Genomic DNA, 14730 nt, shown 5'->3' with positions numbered 1-14730 from the left:
AATTTTGACTAGTAATTATACCTAGTTTTCATTTAAGTAATCAAAAATTGGGATGAGATAACTGCCCTTTTTTCTTCCCGGCTCTTGTATTAATTATTTTTTTTTATAGTTTATGATTCATTGATGGTATTCCTGATATTTTCATTACATTTTATGTGATACAAAGGACATCATCATAGTCAGCCATTATTATGTCCTATACTATTCAGAAATAGTAGAAAAACTATTTCTGAGTTTCATGAAACATTTCAAGATGAAGATATGATAGGATCACGAGTGAATGAAATCTATAAGCTAATTATTTGCCATAGTTCACCATGTAACATGAATAATAAAAATGTTTGGAGTTCAATAATTTGTAAATAAGTACTGTTTATCGAACAACGGTTACAAAGCAGTTTATATAGCTAAAATGTGTTATTGATAAAAAATATTAGTTCACGAAAAAAAAAAAAATTAACATGGAATGCACTGTATATTTATTTATTTTTTGTAATATTTTTAGAAAGTAGCATTTGCACCCAATTTGGGAACATCTGATAACTTGTAGTTTTCATTTAGTCAGTTATTTAGACACTTAAAAAAATTAAGGAATCGTGAAGACTACTTTTTTTTTTTAGTACCTGTCATCCATAGCAAGAACTTTATTCTAATTATTTCTATGCAAGTTGCTTATACTGGTATGCAACATTTTTACAAGATAATGTGATTCATATTATTTAATAAATATTTCATCGAAATCACTGCATTTTATAAATAATATATTTTAGCTAGGTAATTTGTTTCACATTATTGAATACGTGTTTTATTCAAGAATGTGTTCAAAATTTAAACAAAAAAATATATTATACTTGTTTATTATAGAATGAATAAAAGCATCTACTTAACATCTATATTTTATTTTCCAGTATTTCCATCATGGAATTTAGCGTGAATCTAATCAATACAAACCGGAATAAAATAATGTTGTTTTGTAATTTGACATTTTTAATTTTTTTTTTTTTTGTGGTTCTCGTGTTACATATCAAATCAAAGTACATACCTTATGCTTTAATATTAGCTGTAAAATTTTCCTCTAGCACAATCATTTGTGAATCTATGAGTGTTATCGTGAGATTCGGTCGTTTCCGTAGTTTTGAAAAATCTTTATCAAGTAAAAACATATTTTTGATGTATTTATTTGGTATTATTTATATTAAAAAATCATAAAAATCTGAGACATAGAATTTCATACAGGATAATTCCTTATATTTATTTATTGCCCTATTAGAACTATAAATTTTTTATATTAAATAAAATAAATATTATTTTGAGAATGTTGGTAACAAAACATGGTCAGTCTTGAGCATTAGGCACACATATCATTGAAGTGTTAATACCAGGATCAATTGTATAATTAATATTGCTACATAACACTCCGTCCAAGGGACAATTAGTGCGTTAACAATATGAAGTGATAATAACAGGATCAATTACATAATTAATTTTCATTACGGTCTTTAATTTGGTACATGTTCGTCAGATATTACATGTTGCGATACAACAATAACAAGGGGGGAAAATGTTCTGATCTAGTACAAGAGGCCAAGAGGAGAAAAAAGGCAGTTATCTCACCTGCATCTGCACATCTGATTCCTTTAATGAAAACTATCAATAGTCAAAATTGATGAGTCTGCCAAGTATAGGTAGGGAGAATAAAAAATGGTGGCTGTTTCAAAGCGATAAAAAAATTAATTTTTCATTCGGAGCTCTATGTCTTAAAAAGTAGGAACAACACTTGAAAACCAAAGAGAACGTCATTTAAAGAAGAGCAAATTTGCTAAAATATGAGCCCCAATAGAGTTATCTACGTTAAATATTTTTCGAGATATAGCTTTTTAAAAAGCAACATTTCATAAAAATATTGTATGTACTAAAAAATCAGTAGTTAGTAAACTTATTTTGAAAAAAATCATATCTCAAAAACCTTTTGACGTACAGATGTCTATTAGCACTAAAATTAAAGCTCGTTTAATGAGCTACAAAGTAGTTTATGATGTTTATCTTCGTAGGAGTAATAGTTTACATGAAATTTGCTAAAATAAATTGATTTATAATTGTTCGGACAAATTTTCATTTGCCAAAATTATATTCATATGTGAATATCATAAAAACTACTACCCCTACGAAGATAAGTGTTATTTACTACTTTATAGTAAGTTAAATTACCTTTATTTTGAGTGTTGGCAGACATATTTGCGTCTTATGGATCTAGAGATATATTTTTTCAAATATCCAATACTTTATATGAACAACTAGAAATTAACATTTTGTGAGTTTATTTTGTCAAATATCATAAAAACTACTACTCCTACAAAGATAAACATAACTATTAACTATTTCGTAATAAATTTAACTAGTTTTAATTTGAGTGCTAAAATATATCAGTACGTCACCTAGTTCCTGAGATATAGATTTCTCAAAATAAATCAACTATATCTCATTAGTAGTTTTTAAGATATAGAGCTCCGAATGAAAAATCAATGTTTTTTAAAGGTTTTGAATCAGCCGCCATTTTTATTCCCCCTACCTATACTTGGCAGACTCATCAATTTTGACTAGTAATTATACCTAGTTTTCATTAAAGTAATCAAAAATTGGGGTGAGATAACTGCCTTTTTTCTCCTCTTGGGCTCATGTACTAATCGTTTTAAAAGTTCACACCCGGTTCGATCTTGTCGAGAATCCTTAATTGCACATTCAACTTTGCAAATAAAGGTTTATTTTGAAAATTGTAGGTTCATTTAGAGTTTGAAACGGTTAAAAGTACATTAAAACATCCGCAGGGGCCTGGTCATATTGAGATGCAGCCACAGCGAATACAAATTCTCTTATTGAATAGACTCCATTGAGAGCAGAGCCGCAGGGAACTTGGAAACCAAATGATTTTCGAACTGAATTGAATTCCCCAGCATGGCCTAGCAGAACTTAATTAAACAGAACCAAGTCACTGTTGAGTTTTCCTTATTGTTCTTAGTCGTTTCTCTGCCCAGGCCATATGTGGCTTTTTGTATTGTTATCACCTTGAAATAATCAACGAATTACTGAAAAAATCAATTGTTTAATAATTGATAACGTTTACGGTTTGCAAACTTAATTTTCATTATTCATAATTTAAATAAAAATTAAAACTTACTTTAAAATAGAATATACAGTTTAAATGAATAAATTTTATTCTCAGAACGTACAAGAGCCTAAGAGAAGAAAAAAGACTGTTATCTCACCCATATGTTTGATTACTTTAATGAAAACTATGTATAATTACTAGTCAAAATTCAAGAGTCTGCCAAGTATAGGTAGGGGGAATAAAAAATGGCGGCTGTTTCAAAGCGATAAAAAAAACTAATTTTTCATTTGGAGCTCTATATCTTAAAAAGTAGGAACAACACTAGAAAACCAAAGAGAACGTCATTTTTTATTCCCCCTACCTATACTTGGCAGACTCATCAATTTTGACTAGTAATTATACCTAGTTTTCATTTAAGTAATCAAAAATTGGGATGAGATAACTGCCCTTTTTTCTTCCCGGCTCTTGTATTAATTTTTATTCCTTTTTAAGTCCAACGTTTCCGCCAATTCGGCCATCTTCAAAGACACTATCACTATCAGCTTTTATTGCACATATGGCTCAACAATTACAAACAAACAATGATATTATTTATGAATTATCATACCTTAATACAATTTTAGAACCAAATCATTTAAAAAACTACTTCACAAACTACTACTTCATGCAGGCCATTCTGCCCAGGCCATTTATACCAGTCTACAAATTACTCTATGAGACACTAAAACATTAGTGAATCATATAATTTTGTTATTGAGCAGTGCTTAGGTTATGTATAATTACCTAATTAGTCAGTTTTTCACTTTAAATTTAAATTATATATTTACACAGTCAACAGCCAAATTTATTACAACAATGTTTTTAACCTTCCCTACAAACAGGGCAAGCATTTAAATTATTTATTACAGCTATATTTTGGTTAAATTTCCTCTTTATTTTATTATTATAATTTCTATCAGGTTTAATTATAATTATCAATATTAATTTCATCCTATATTTTTCATAAATTAATTCACTTAATATCGCTGCATAGTGTTGGTTCAAATTGCTTGTGCTTGTTTTAAAATTCACTGTATAATTAATATTGGTAAGTAAATGGACTCAATTATTTTTCTTTTGAATGTATTTGTGGACTGATATAAATAATCTGGGCAGAACAGCCTGCATGAAGTAGTTTTTTAAATGAATTGGTTCTAAAATTGTATTAAGGTATGATAATTTAAATAATATTGTTATTTGTTTGGAATTGTTGAAGATGTAATAAAAGCTATTTGTGATAGATTGTCCCTGAGGATGACCGAATTGGCCGAAAAGTCGGACTTATAAAGGAATAAAAATGTTTTGAGACTAAAATAGATAAAATTTTATTTATTTAAACAATAATAACTAGTCTCAAGAAAGTATTGAGATTATAAATAGAATATATAGTAAGGACAAGTACTGCAACTCTGAAAAATTTTGATTACGAGTTTTTTGGTCCCCTGAGTCCATATAACCAAGTTTCGAAATATTATCTATGTGTGTTAACAGCCTGAAGCAAAAACAAAAATTATTGCGAAACTGAAATCACACAATTAAGGCAAGTATATCTGGGATGTTACAGCAAATTTTCCGTTAAAATGACCAACGGGGGCCATTTTATATAATCGCTTTTACCCTTTTTTTCGATTTTCTAAAAACGGCTCTCATATTTTTGATTAAATTCGCTATATCAATGTAAAATTAAATGGTCTATTACATTTAGTTCATACTCGCATTAAAATAGCATAACGGGGCCTGAATAACAAACATTCAAAAAAATCTTTGAACTTTCCACTAGCACAATATTCTTCAGAACAATCAAATAATTAATCTTATTATATAAATTTGACCATCACCTCTTTATTCTATCTTAATATTATATAACGCGTTCCTATTTCTCACAGTAAAAATATTTTCTTTATTCTATTTTTTAACAATTTTTTGGTTTTAGCTCTTCCAACTGTTAAAATTTATAACTATGTTTTAGAGCTCGATATAATTAACTAATGTAATTTTTTGATCCAAAATAGAGAACAGTGGGTACATCGAATAATTTTTTTTTAAGAATTAATTACTAATATTAAAAAAAAAAGAAATAAAATAATTTTAATATGAGTTAGAGGCAAAAAAAAAACAACAACCTTGGTTTTTTTTTTAATTAGAGGTCGAGAACACTTAAACAAGCGTTGCTCATTTTATCTGTAATTTTCTTAGGGGGGGCTTTTAAAGTATTAGTTATTAAGACAATCCGCGGCTATAAAGTCTGCCTAAGGCATTTCTGCCTCCTCTCTCTAAACTTTAATTATATTCTGTCTGTTGTTAATTGCTAGGGAAATTTTTTTAAAAGTTAGTATGCAAAAAATACTGGGAATCGTCTTTTCCTGTGCAATGAATTTTTTGTCATCTTAAAATATATATACTCCACATTTTATGATAAATATCAATTTCTCATTAAATAAAACCATTTAATCAAAAAAACCTTTTTATGACTTCTTTTCTGATGTAGTAATAATAAGTGTTAGAACAGTGCAGTAAAGTAATATAAATAGGACTGCATTAGGTTGCAAAATAAGTTCGTAGCGTTTTTACTGGTGATTTCAAAAAATTCAGATTCTTGTAAATAGTTTTAATTAATTTTATATAACTCATTTTGATCTATTACATGTTGCCATCTTTCAGGTAATTTTTTAATTCCGTATTTCCATAACTTTTCAGATTTTTGTAAAATTAACTCCTCTATGTGAGTTTTGCGGTCCTCGAGCGAATTAAAGTGTTTCTCGTTAAGAGAGTTTTGAAGGGTCCGAAATAAGTAAGAATATGTTGGGGCGGTGGGTGGGGAATCTCATCCCAGCCAAGCAATGATTTCTGCTGGGTCTGTAAAGACACGTGAGGACGGGCTTTATCGTGATGGAAAACAATGCTTTTGCGATTATAAGACACAAATAATTTGGGATTTGCATTAAATATGTTAATCATTTTTTCGATATCCCGTGTCGTAAAGTGAGGGTTGTCTGCGGCCAATGCTTGAATTTGGTCATCACCAACAGTTGAAGGACAACCCGAGCGTTCTGGGTCTGCTTAGTCAAAACCGTCAAAAAGTCCGATTCTGAACCGAGCAAACGACTTACGGACGGTGCATTCTCCTAAGGCACCATCGCCATATACACTGCAAATTTTTCAACCGTCTATGCAGCGGATTTTCCTTTTCGGAAATAAAATATCATTAAATAACGAAAATGATTTTTTTTCTCTTCCATTTCAAAATACTACTTAAAGACAAGGAATTTCGATTGAAACTGATGCATAAAAGCACCTTAACTAATCCTTTTATAGAATATGTAAACATTATTGAGCAAGTATGATTTTATAAACATCGAAAGGATTAAATTGAAATATTGCAAAACGCTACGAACTTATTTTGTATGAGCCACATACAATTGTCAATGAGTAAATATTATTTCCTTTGATGTTAAATATAAACCGACTTTATTAAAACTCTTCCCTTGTTATTAAAATGTAAAATAAAATAAAATATTACAATAACTACTTTTTTTATGTAATAGTGAGGTGTAGATTGTTGAGCGTAGATTAAGTGGAGAAGATGGTCGGGGGTGCAATAAAAAAAAACAAAAACAAAAAAAAACACAAATATACAAAACATTATTTAATCATGCTGACGTTTCGCCCCGATTTTCAGGTCTTCATCAAGACTATAAAACAAAAAGAGATAGCAACCATCATACAGATATAAAATATAAAAAGAAATAATAAATTAACGAATTTGAAAATCTGCATAACTATGAAATGAAAATAAAAAAAGTTCATTAATAACCCCGGAATTAGACAGTAGCAGATTGATAACAACGAAAGATGAAATATAATATTATATAGGTAAGAAGACATGGAATCAGTGTCAATAAAACTGAAAAACAATTTTTATCATCATATTTAACTATATGAAAGAAAAATTAAATATATAATTATTTCGTTAATTAATATATGAAATAATAAATACATATAAAATAAATATATTTATCTAAATAAATAAATATATGTGAAATAATAAATATTTCATTCATTAATACATGATTTCATTCAAAGCTATGCGTACCTGGAGTATTTTATTTATTTATTTATTTGATTAATTCCATTCTATACAATAATTTACTTTATTTCATTCTGTTTACATTTTATTTTTTATTTTCTGTATTCATTGGTTGTTGTCTTGTTTTGTTCTTAGCCCTGATAAAAGCTAGAAATTCTTATTTAAAATAAATGATCAGCTCACGTTGTTAGCAGACATACAAAATGAATAAATATCAGCTATTAAAAATTTGTTGATTAACTTAACAAGAAAACGGTTTTTACGCAACCTAGAAAAATACTGTGACATCGTAAATACACGAAAGAGCCCGATCTCATTTCACGGTACACAGTTCTATTATCTTATGTTAAACCTTTGTGTCCTAGGTTGATATTCGTTATTTTTACTTCAAGAAACCTTAAAATACGAATTTTTAAATCAAGGGGAAGTTGTGTGGCGCGCACACCACACTAGATTTTTTATCTTTACATTTCTGCTATAATTATTTTTACTATTCAATCTCCAGAAGTAAACAGTAATTAAAATAGTTTATTACAAAACAATTATCACGTTTTTATTGCGTTGCTGAATTGTTATTACAGAGGGAGCTGTAGAACTCGGGGAACCTATGCACTTTGTTTCCTCTCCTTCATAATAACTTATTTGATTTAGAAAGTTTTAATTGGAGACTGCCGAGGGTTGATCAAGTTCTCGGCCAATTCCCAATCAGTGTAAAGATCATTGGGACAATTCGAATTGATTGAGTTAGGGCAGGAGTACTGCAGGGAGCTTGGCTTAGTTCATCACTACTAATATACGTTTTAGATATTCTACTTCATTCCTCTAATATTTAGTACAATCTAGAAAACCTTCTACAGACTGTTATATCTATCATACCTTATGTAATGATACATTATTATTATATGATCATCGTATCTATTGATACGAGGAATTTCTATTTGTGAAATTGCCGTTGGTCGAGGAGAGGAAAGGAAAGGTATTTCATTCAAATGTGTAGGTCTGTAACAAAAGCTCTTCTGACTGGCCAGAACTGTACCGAGCATGTGCAGTACAGAATTTGAGAGGGAAAACTTTTTTTTTCTACGTCAAAGCAGGCATTTCTGCCATTTTGTTGAGTGGGAAAAACTCGTACTACGAGTTAGAGTAGTAGAGAAATAAGAGTGGGGGTTCCTGGAGGAACGTATGCGCAATGGCAAACATTCCTCTCTCCTCCCTTTACCAACAGGCAAACTCATCTTATATGCACTATATAGGTTAGGTGAAAGTAAAAACTAACTATTTAATAACACATGAAAACAAATTTGATATGATATAACATATTATAACAAAACATGTCATGCTAGCGGAACAGATAAACGCAATGCCCTTTTAATGATTCATAAATTTAATTATTATTGAAATCATTTACTTTATATATTTACATTTCTTCTCTACTCTTTCGATAATTTTTCAAAACGTGGAAAATAGTTTTCCTCTTATATTCTTGCATTAAATTTTAAATCCTTTCGTAGTTTTTATTTATCATTTTTTCATTACCAATGAAAATTTGAAATGGTTAATTATTTCAAATTAAAAAAAATAAGATATTTGAGAGGAATATATTTTTTTAATTTGTCATTAAAGAAAACTTTTATAATGAGGATAATGACCCATCTGATAGTAAAGACCATCTAGCTTTACATAGAATTACTGAGTTTAATCAAAATCCGTTTTTGAGAAAATAAAAAAAATTATTAATTGGTATCCCGAGTTTTATTAGGTTAAAAAGAACCTTTTTTTGTACTGAATAGTCGTTTTATTAAATTTGGTAGCTAGAACATTTTTTCGTCGAGGCCCTTCATAGACGTTACTATCTCGTGGTGAATGAAATGAGCATAATTTGAATAGTGGAAGAAGGGATAAAAAGCTGATATTTATACTTTGATTTATTGTTCGAACCTGATTTTATTTATCAAACATAATAAATTAAAAAAATGAAGTCAATTATAAAATAATAAATTTTATTATATTTATTAAAGTGTTTCGGCTAACCTTGCAATGTCCAATCAAACATTAAACATTAAAAACTTAGCAGGCTATTCTACTCATGTCTGATGTAATACAGCCAAATAAACATATTTTTTTAAACTATTTCATCTAATTAATTTTTTTATACTACTGTCACTTTTCAATACCATGTGTACCAGGGTATGATGATGATAAATCAAAAATAAGGATTAATATTAAATAATGCCATTGACAATTATAGGTTATTTTGACTGTATTAGTAAATTAATAGAGACCAGCAGAATATCCTACAATGTTTTTAGTGATTAATGTGAGGCTGTGGAATTAATATTGTCCTTGATAATGAAGACCCCGAACAGTTGAACATTTAGAATAAATTAATAAAGAATGTTGAGACCATGTGTATATTTTTTATTATAATTGACTACACATTTTTTTAGCTATGAGGTTGTGACCTAACGGCCGACAGCCGGACCGAGATATACATATAGTACAAGAGCCGGGAAGAAAAAAATGCAGTTATCTCACCCCAATTTTTGATTACTTTAATGAAAACTAGGTATAATTACTAGTCAAAATTAAAGAGTCTGCCAAGTATAGGAAGGGGGAATAAAAAATGGTGGCTGTTACAAAATCTTAAAAAAACATTAATTTTTCTTTCGGAGTTCATTATCTTAAAAAATAACAACGCAAGAAAATCTAAAAGAACTTTATTTAAAGAAGAGTACATTTGCTGAAATATTAGTCCTAAAAGAGCTATTTATGTCCAATAATTCTCGAGATATAGCTTTTTAAAAAGAAAAATTTCTTTAAAATCTACTGAAAGATTAGTAGTTAGTTAATTTATTTTGAAAAATATATATCTCAGGAATTATGTGACGTACAGATGTCTATAAGCACTTATATTAAAGCTAATTTAATAGACTATAAAAAAGTTTATTACACTTACCTTCGTAGGAATAGTAGTTTTCATGATATTTGCTAAAATAAATTGATTTATAGTTGTTCAGACAATAGGTTTGATTTATGAAAAACTTCATTTCAGAAACCAGAAACCATTGGACGTACAGTTGTCTGTCTGCACTCAAATTAAAGCTAGTTAAATTTATTAAAAAATAGTTAATTATGTTTATTTTTGTGGGAGTAGTATTTTTATGATATTTGACAAAATGAACTCACAAAATGTTAATTTCTAGATCCATAAGACGCACATATGTCTGCTTAAACTCAAAATAAAGGAAATTTAATTTACTATAAAGTAGTTTATGACACTTATCTTCTTAGGGGTTGTAGTTTTTATGATATTATCATATGAATATAAATTTGCCAAATGATAATTTGTCCGAACAACTATAAATCAATTTATTTTAGCAATTTTCATGTAAACTATTACTCCTACGAAGATAAACATCATAAACTACATTATAGCTCATTAAACTAGCTTTAATTTGGGTGCTAATAGACATTTGTACGTTAAATGGTTTTTGAGATATAAATTTTTCAAAATAAATTCACTAACTACTGATCTTTCTGTACGTCCCATACAACATTTTTATGAAACGTTTCTTTTTAAAAAGGTATATCTCGTAAAATATTTAACGTAAATAACTCTATTAGGGCTCATATTTTACCAAATTTACTATTCTTTAAATGACGTTCTCTTAGGTTTTGATGTGTTGTTCCTACTTTTTAAGATATAGAGCTCCGAATGAAAAATGTTTTTTTATCGCTTTGAAACAGCCGCTATTTTTTATTCCCCCCAGCTATACTTGGCAGAGTCATCAATTTAGACTTAATTATAGATAGTTTTCATTAAAGTAATCAAAAATTGGGGTGAGGTAACAGCCTTTTTTCTCCTCTTGGGCTCTTGTACTAAAAGGAGTATTGTTTATCTTGTACTCTTGGGCGTAGAAGTGGTTTATTCGAGGAATTTTCGAAGATAAAAATCTTTCGTGTCGTGGTGCCATCGACCTCTTTCATCTTCCACTTATATTGTTATTACGGCTTTTTTTTTTTTTTTTTTTTTTTTATTCAAGTAAATATAAGAATTTTGTGCAGAACTGCCTCCCGGTATATGCTAGATAGATATTTTTCATAATACAATGGCTGCTCGTGCTCGGTCACCGCAAACATACCATTAAAGAATAATGGGCCGAAGAGGGTGGTTCGATATCAGAGCTCACTTAACCTACTGGCGAGGGGCCTTTATCAGTTGCGGTCGATTTAGCGATTGACCCCTCGTTGACCTCTGACTACTGCTCTCTGTCTGTCCTCAGTCACAGCTACCATTCAGACTATATCCTTCAAGGAGGATAGTTTAAGAGGTTTCAAATATATAATAATGTAAATTTTAAATCAAGTAAGTCGATATTTTAAAAAAAGTAAATTTTATAAATCAATAAATTAATTTCTCAAAAAGCAACAGTATAACGTTTATTTAAAAAAAATATTAACTGTACTGACGATTCTCAAGGGAATGGACTCTGTCATTGATAAAATTTAAGTAGAAGTAGATAATTTTAATAATAAACCCTATATCATAATATTCATTTTGAAATTCCATATAAACCTTTCTAATAAACCTAACCCTTTTGTCAAACCTTTATCCAGTACCAGCCATCCCTACAATTCACCTCGAAGGCTGAAACGGCAGTAGACAAGAGACCTATTGTAAAATAACCTCGAAAATTTGAGTTGTGGCAATGGCCAGCAAGATCTATCTTAAAGGGAAAAAACTTAAATACTTGTTACTTTCACTTACCTATTTATATCTAATTAAAAAATTAAAAGTCCTACAATCAAATTACATATTTAAGGCATTATAAGTTTTCTTATAAAATCTATCAGCCAGAAGTTCATTTAATAAAATTGATTTTTTCGATTTTCTAGAAAACTGCTCTAACAATTTTGATTAAACTTGGCGTGTACAATACAATTGAATGGTCTATGATTTGAACCAGGTCTTAACCTCATTGAAGTAGTCAGGGTTTAAATGATAATTATAAAAAAAAAAAAAAATTCTTTAAAGTACCTTCAATTTTGTTTATCAGAAAAATAAAATAAATGATGCATAAATACTAAATACTATTTAGATAATGTGAATGAATAGGTTCATTTTCCTAAAAAAAATTTCATATTTACGAACAGATAGAATACTTACTCTGCAAATATTATGATATTTATACATTAAAGTTGATCAAAAAAATTGCATTTTAAGTTAGTAAAAATCTATCTTGAACAAGTGTTAGAAAATATAAGTTTTTAGGTACCGCATGTACGGAATGGTCCTGTTGGGTCTGGAATTTTATTTTCTTCTTGAGTCTTTATCTCAAAATAGTCTATATCTAAAACGTAATAAGTGATTAAAAAATAAAAAATAGTTTTGAACATATATTTTACTTATCTACCCATACTTCGCTGGAGTGCATCTTATACTGAAACACAGTGTATAAAAATAGTATGCATTTTTCACCCCTTATACTACTGCTATGACCACAAGTCGATCCCGGCACACTTTTTAGATAAAAAATAGATCATGTATACTGGAAGGATAGCCACCCTTGTATTAGACTGTTTGCGGCTTTAGCTCACTCACTACTCAGCTTCCACTAGCTTATTACCAGTGACGCAGTGAATGGGCCATGCTGGTATCTAGAGCCCTCTAGTCCTCATGCGTTGTAGATAGCTTGGGATCGTTAGGTCGAGAATATAAATATTGTACGTAATAATGTAAATGAGATTAGTGTTTTTATTTTATTATTTAGTGACAAGCAGGTACTCTCGGGGTCAGAATGGGCGATCGCCCTGAAACTTAATATCAACTACGCACCCCTCCGTGGAGTCCCAGGAGCCAGTGGACAGGAAGGAGAAGTTGGGTCTGAAACACCAGCTCATGTGCTGGGAGAATGCCCCAACAACTCCCTCCTTATAACACGCCGGCACCACAGGGTCAAAGAAGAATTGATGAAGTTCCTTGAAAGAAAAGACTTCACCTGCTTCGAAGAGCTCTATTGTATTGACTCCGACGGTAAGATTTGAAAGTAATGACTTCGAACAGGAAGGTGGAAAGGGAAAAAAAGAAAATGTATGAAAAATGCGTCCCTTTCCTTAAGGAAAAATTCCGCAATACCTTCGGAGAGAGATACTTCACCGTGAGAGGCCTCTGGTTTGGATCTCACGTAACAATGCCAGATAGAACAAGGAGCTTCTTAGAAGGTCTAGGTGTTAGCATTGGGGATATTGCGATCTTGGCGGAAAATATTATTTTGGACTCCCTGGGGATCATACACCATCACCTGCATGGGAATTAGCTCGAAGATTATTCTATGTTTTATTTATTTATTTTAATATGTTGACCTTTCTATTTGTGTATTTTGACGTATTTATTCATTAAATTATTTTATTTTAATATATAGAATTACAATTCAGTAGTAGAGTATATTATTATAAATGTGATGCATACTTTTGTTAGTGCATAGCTTTTTTAATAGTTGTTGATGGGGGGGGGGGGAGGAGTATAGTCTCGTGCCTTATTATTTCCAATGCTATAACCATAGAATATTATAATTAAAAATAATAATGATCAATTATACTAAGAAAATACCAATCCAAAGAGAAATAACTGACAAAAATAAATAATATTTATAGAATTAATAAAAAAATTGTTTTGTGCTGAAAAATAATTAAATTTTAAGAAAGAAACATAATCATGATACTAAAAATAAAGATTTATAACAGTATGTCTTGGATCATTCTGGGCTTTAGTCTTCTCAATGAAGTTGGCTTGACTAAGTTGTGTGCAACTGCACTTTTAACTGTTGGTAGATTGGAATGAAATCTTGTAATCACTTTTTGATCTAATCATCTATCGATTCAACTTACAGTTCACGATGCACTTGGCTGTTTAGTATAAACTAGAGGAAATCAATTTTTCTCATCAATTCTCAGATTCTTATTTTGAAATGCCTTCAATTTTTTTCTTTCCGTACTGGATGCTGCTCACCCACTTAACAATGGTTCATTAGTAATGACCTTTCTATTGTTTTGTAAACGAGAATAGTTGTATCTGATTTTAAAGGCCTTGCATATTGTAAAGGGTTTCATTCTAGATAGTAAAATATGTGTGCTGATTATTTTGTATTATTAGGTGAAGAAAAGAAAACTATAAAACTTAAAACTACTTCGTTGACAAAAGCTAGATCGGTAACAACACATATGCTCAAACGGATAAAGTACTTTTGACATCTGACGTCAGGATTAATTGGGTCACACGTGTTGAAAAGATATTAAAAGCTCCTAATTAAACAGTGAACTAATGCACTATTTTGTTTCAAAATATTCCAAACAAACTTAAACAGAAAATGTATTTGTTCTAACTTAAATGAACATACTTAAGTCTAGGGAAAAAGCTGCTTATACTATATTGTGCGTGGGATTAAGAACTAGCAAAGTCTCTTTACAAAGTTTAAAATTTTTTTTCAGTTAGCAGATT

At 29.7% G+C, this 14730-nt stretch overlaps 1 protein-coding gene across 3 annotated transcripts in view; it reads left to right on the top strand.

The window, feature by feature from the left end:
* LOC106682814 (lachesin) overlaps window positions 1-14730 on the top strand; it is a gene marked incomplete at its 5' end in the record, with an annotated part of 178588 nt that overhangs the window by 100149 nt on the left and 63709 nt on the right.

Source organism: Halyomorpha halys, unplaced genomic scaffold, assembly GCF_000696795.3.
Source record: "Halyomorpha halys isolate HHAL.00 unplaced genomic scaffold, Hhal_1.1 Scaffold442.1, whole genome shotgun sequence".
Taxonomy (NCBI): Eukaryota; Metazoa; Arthropoda; class Insecta; order Hemiptera; family Pentatomidae; genus Halyomorpha; species Halyomorpha halys.
This window is presented reverse-complemented; position numbering and strand designations above follow the sequence as displayed.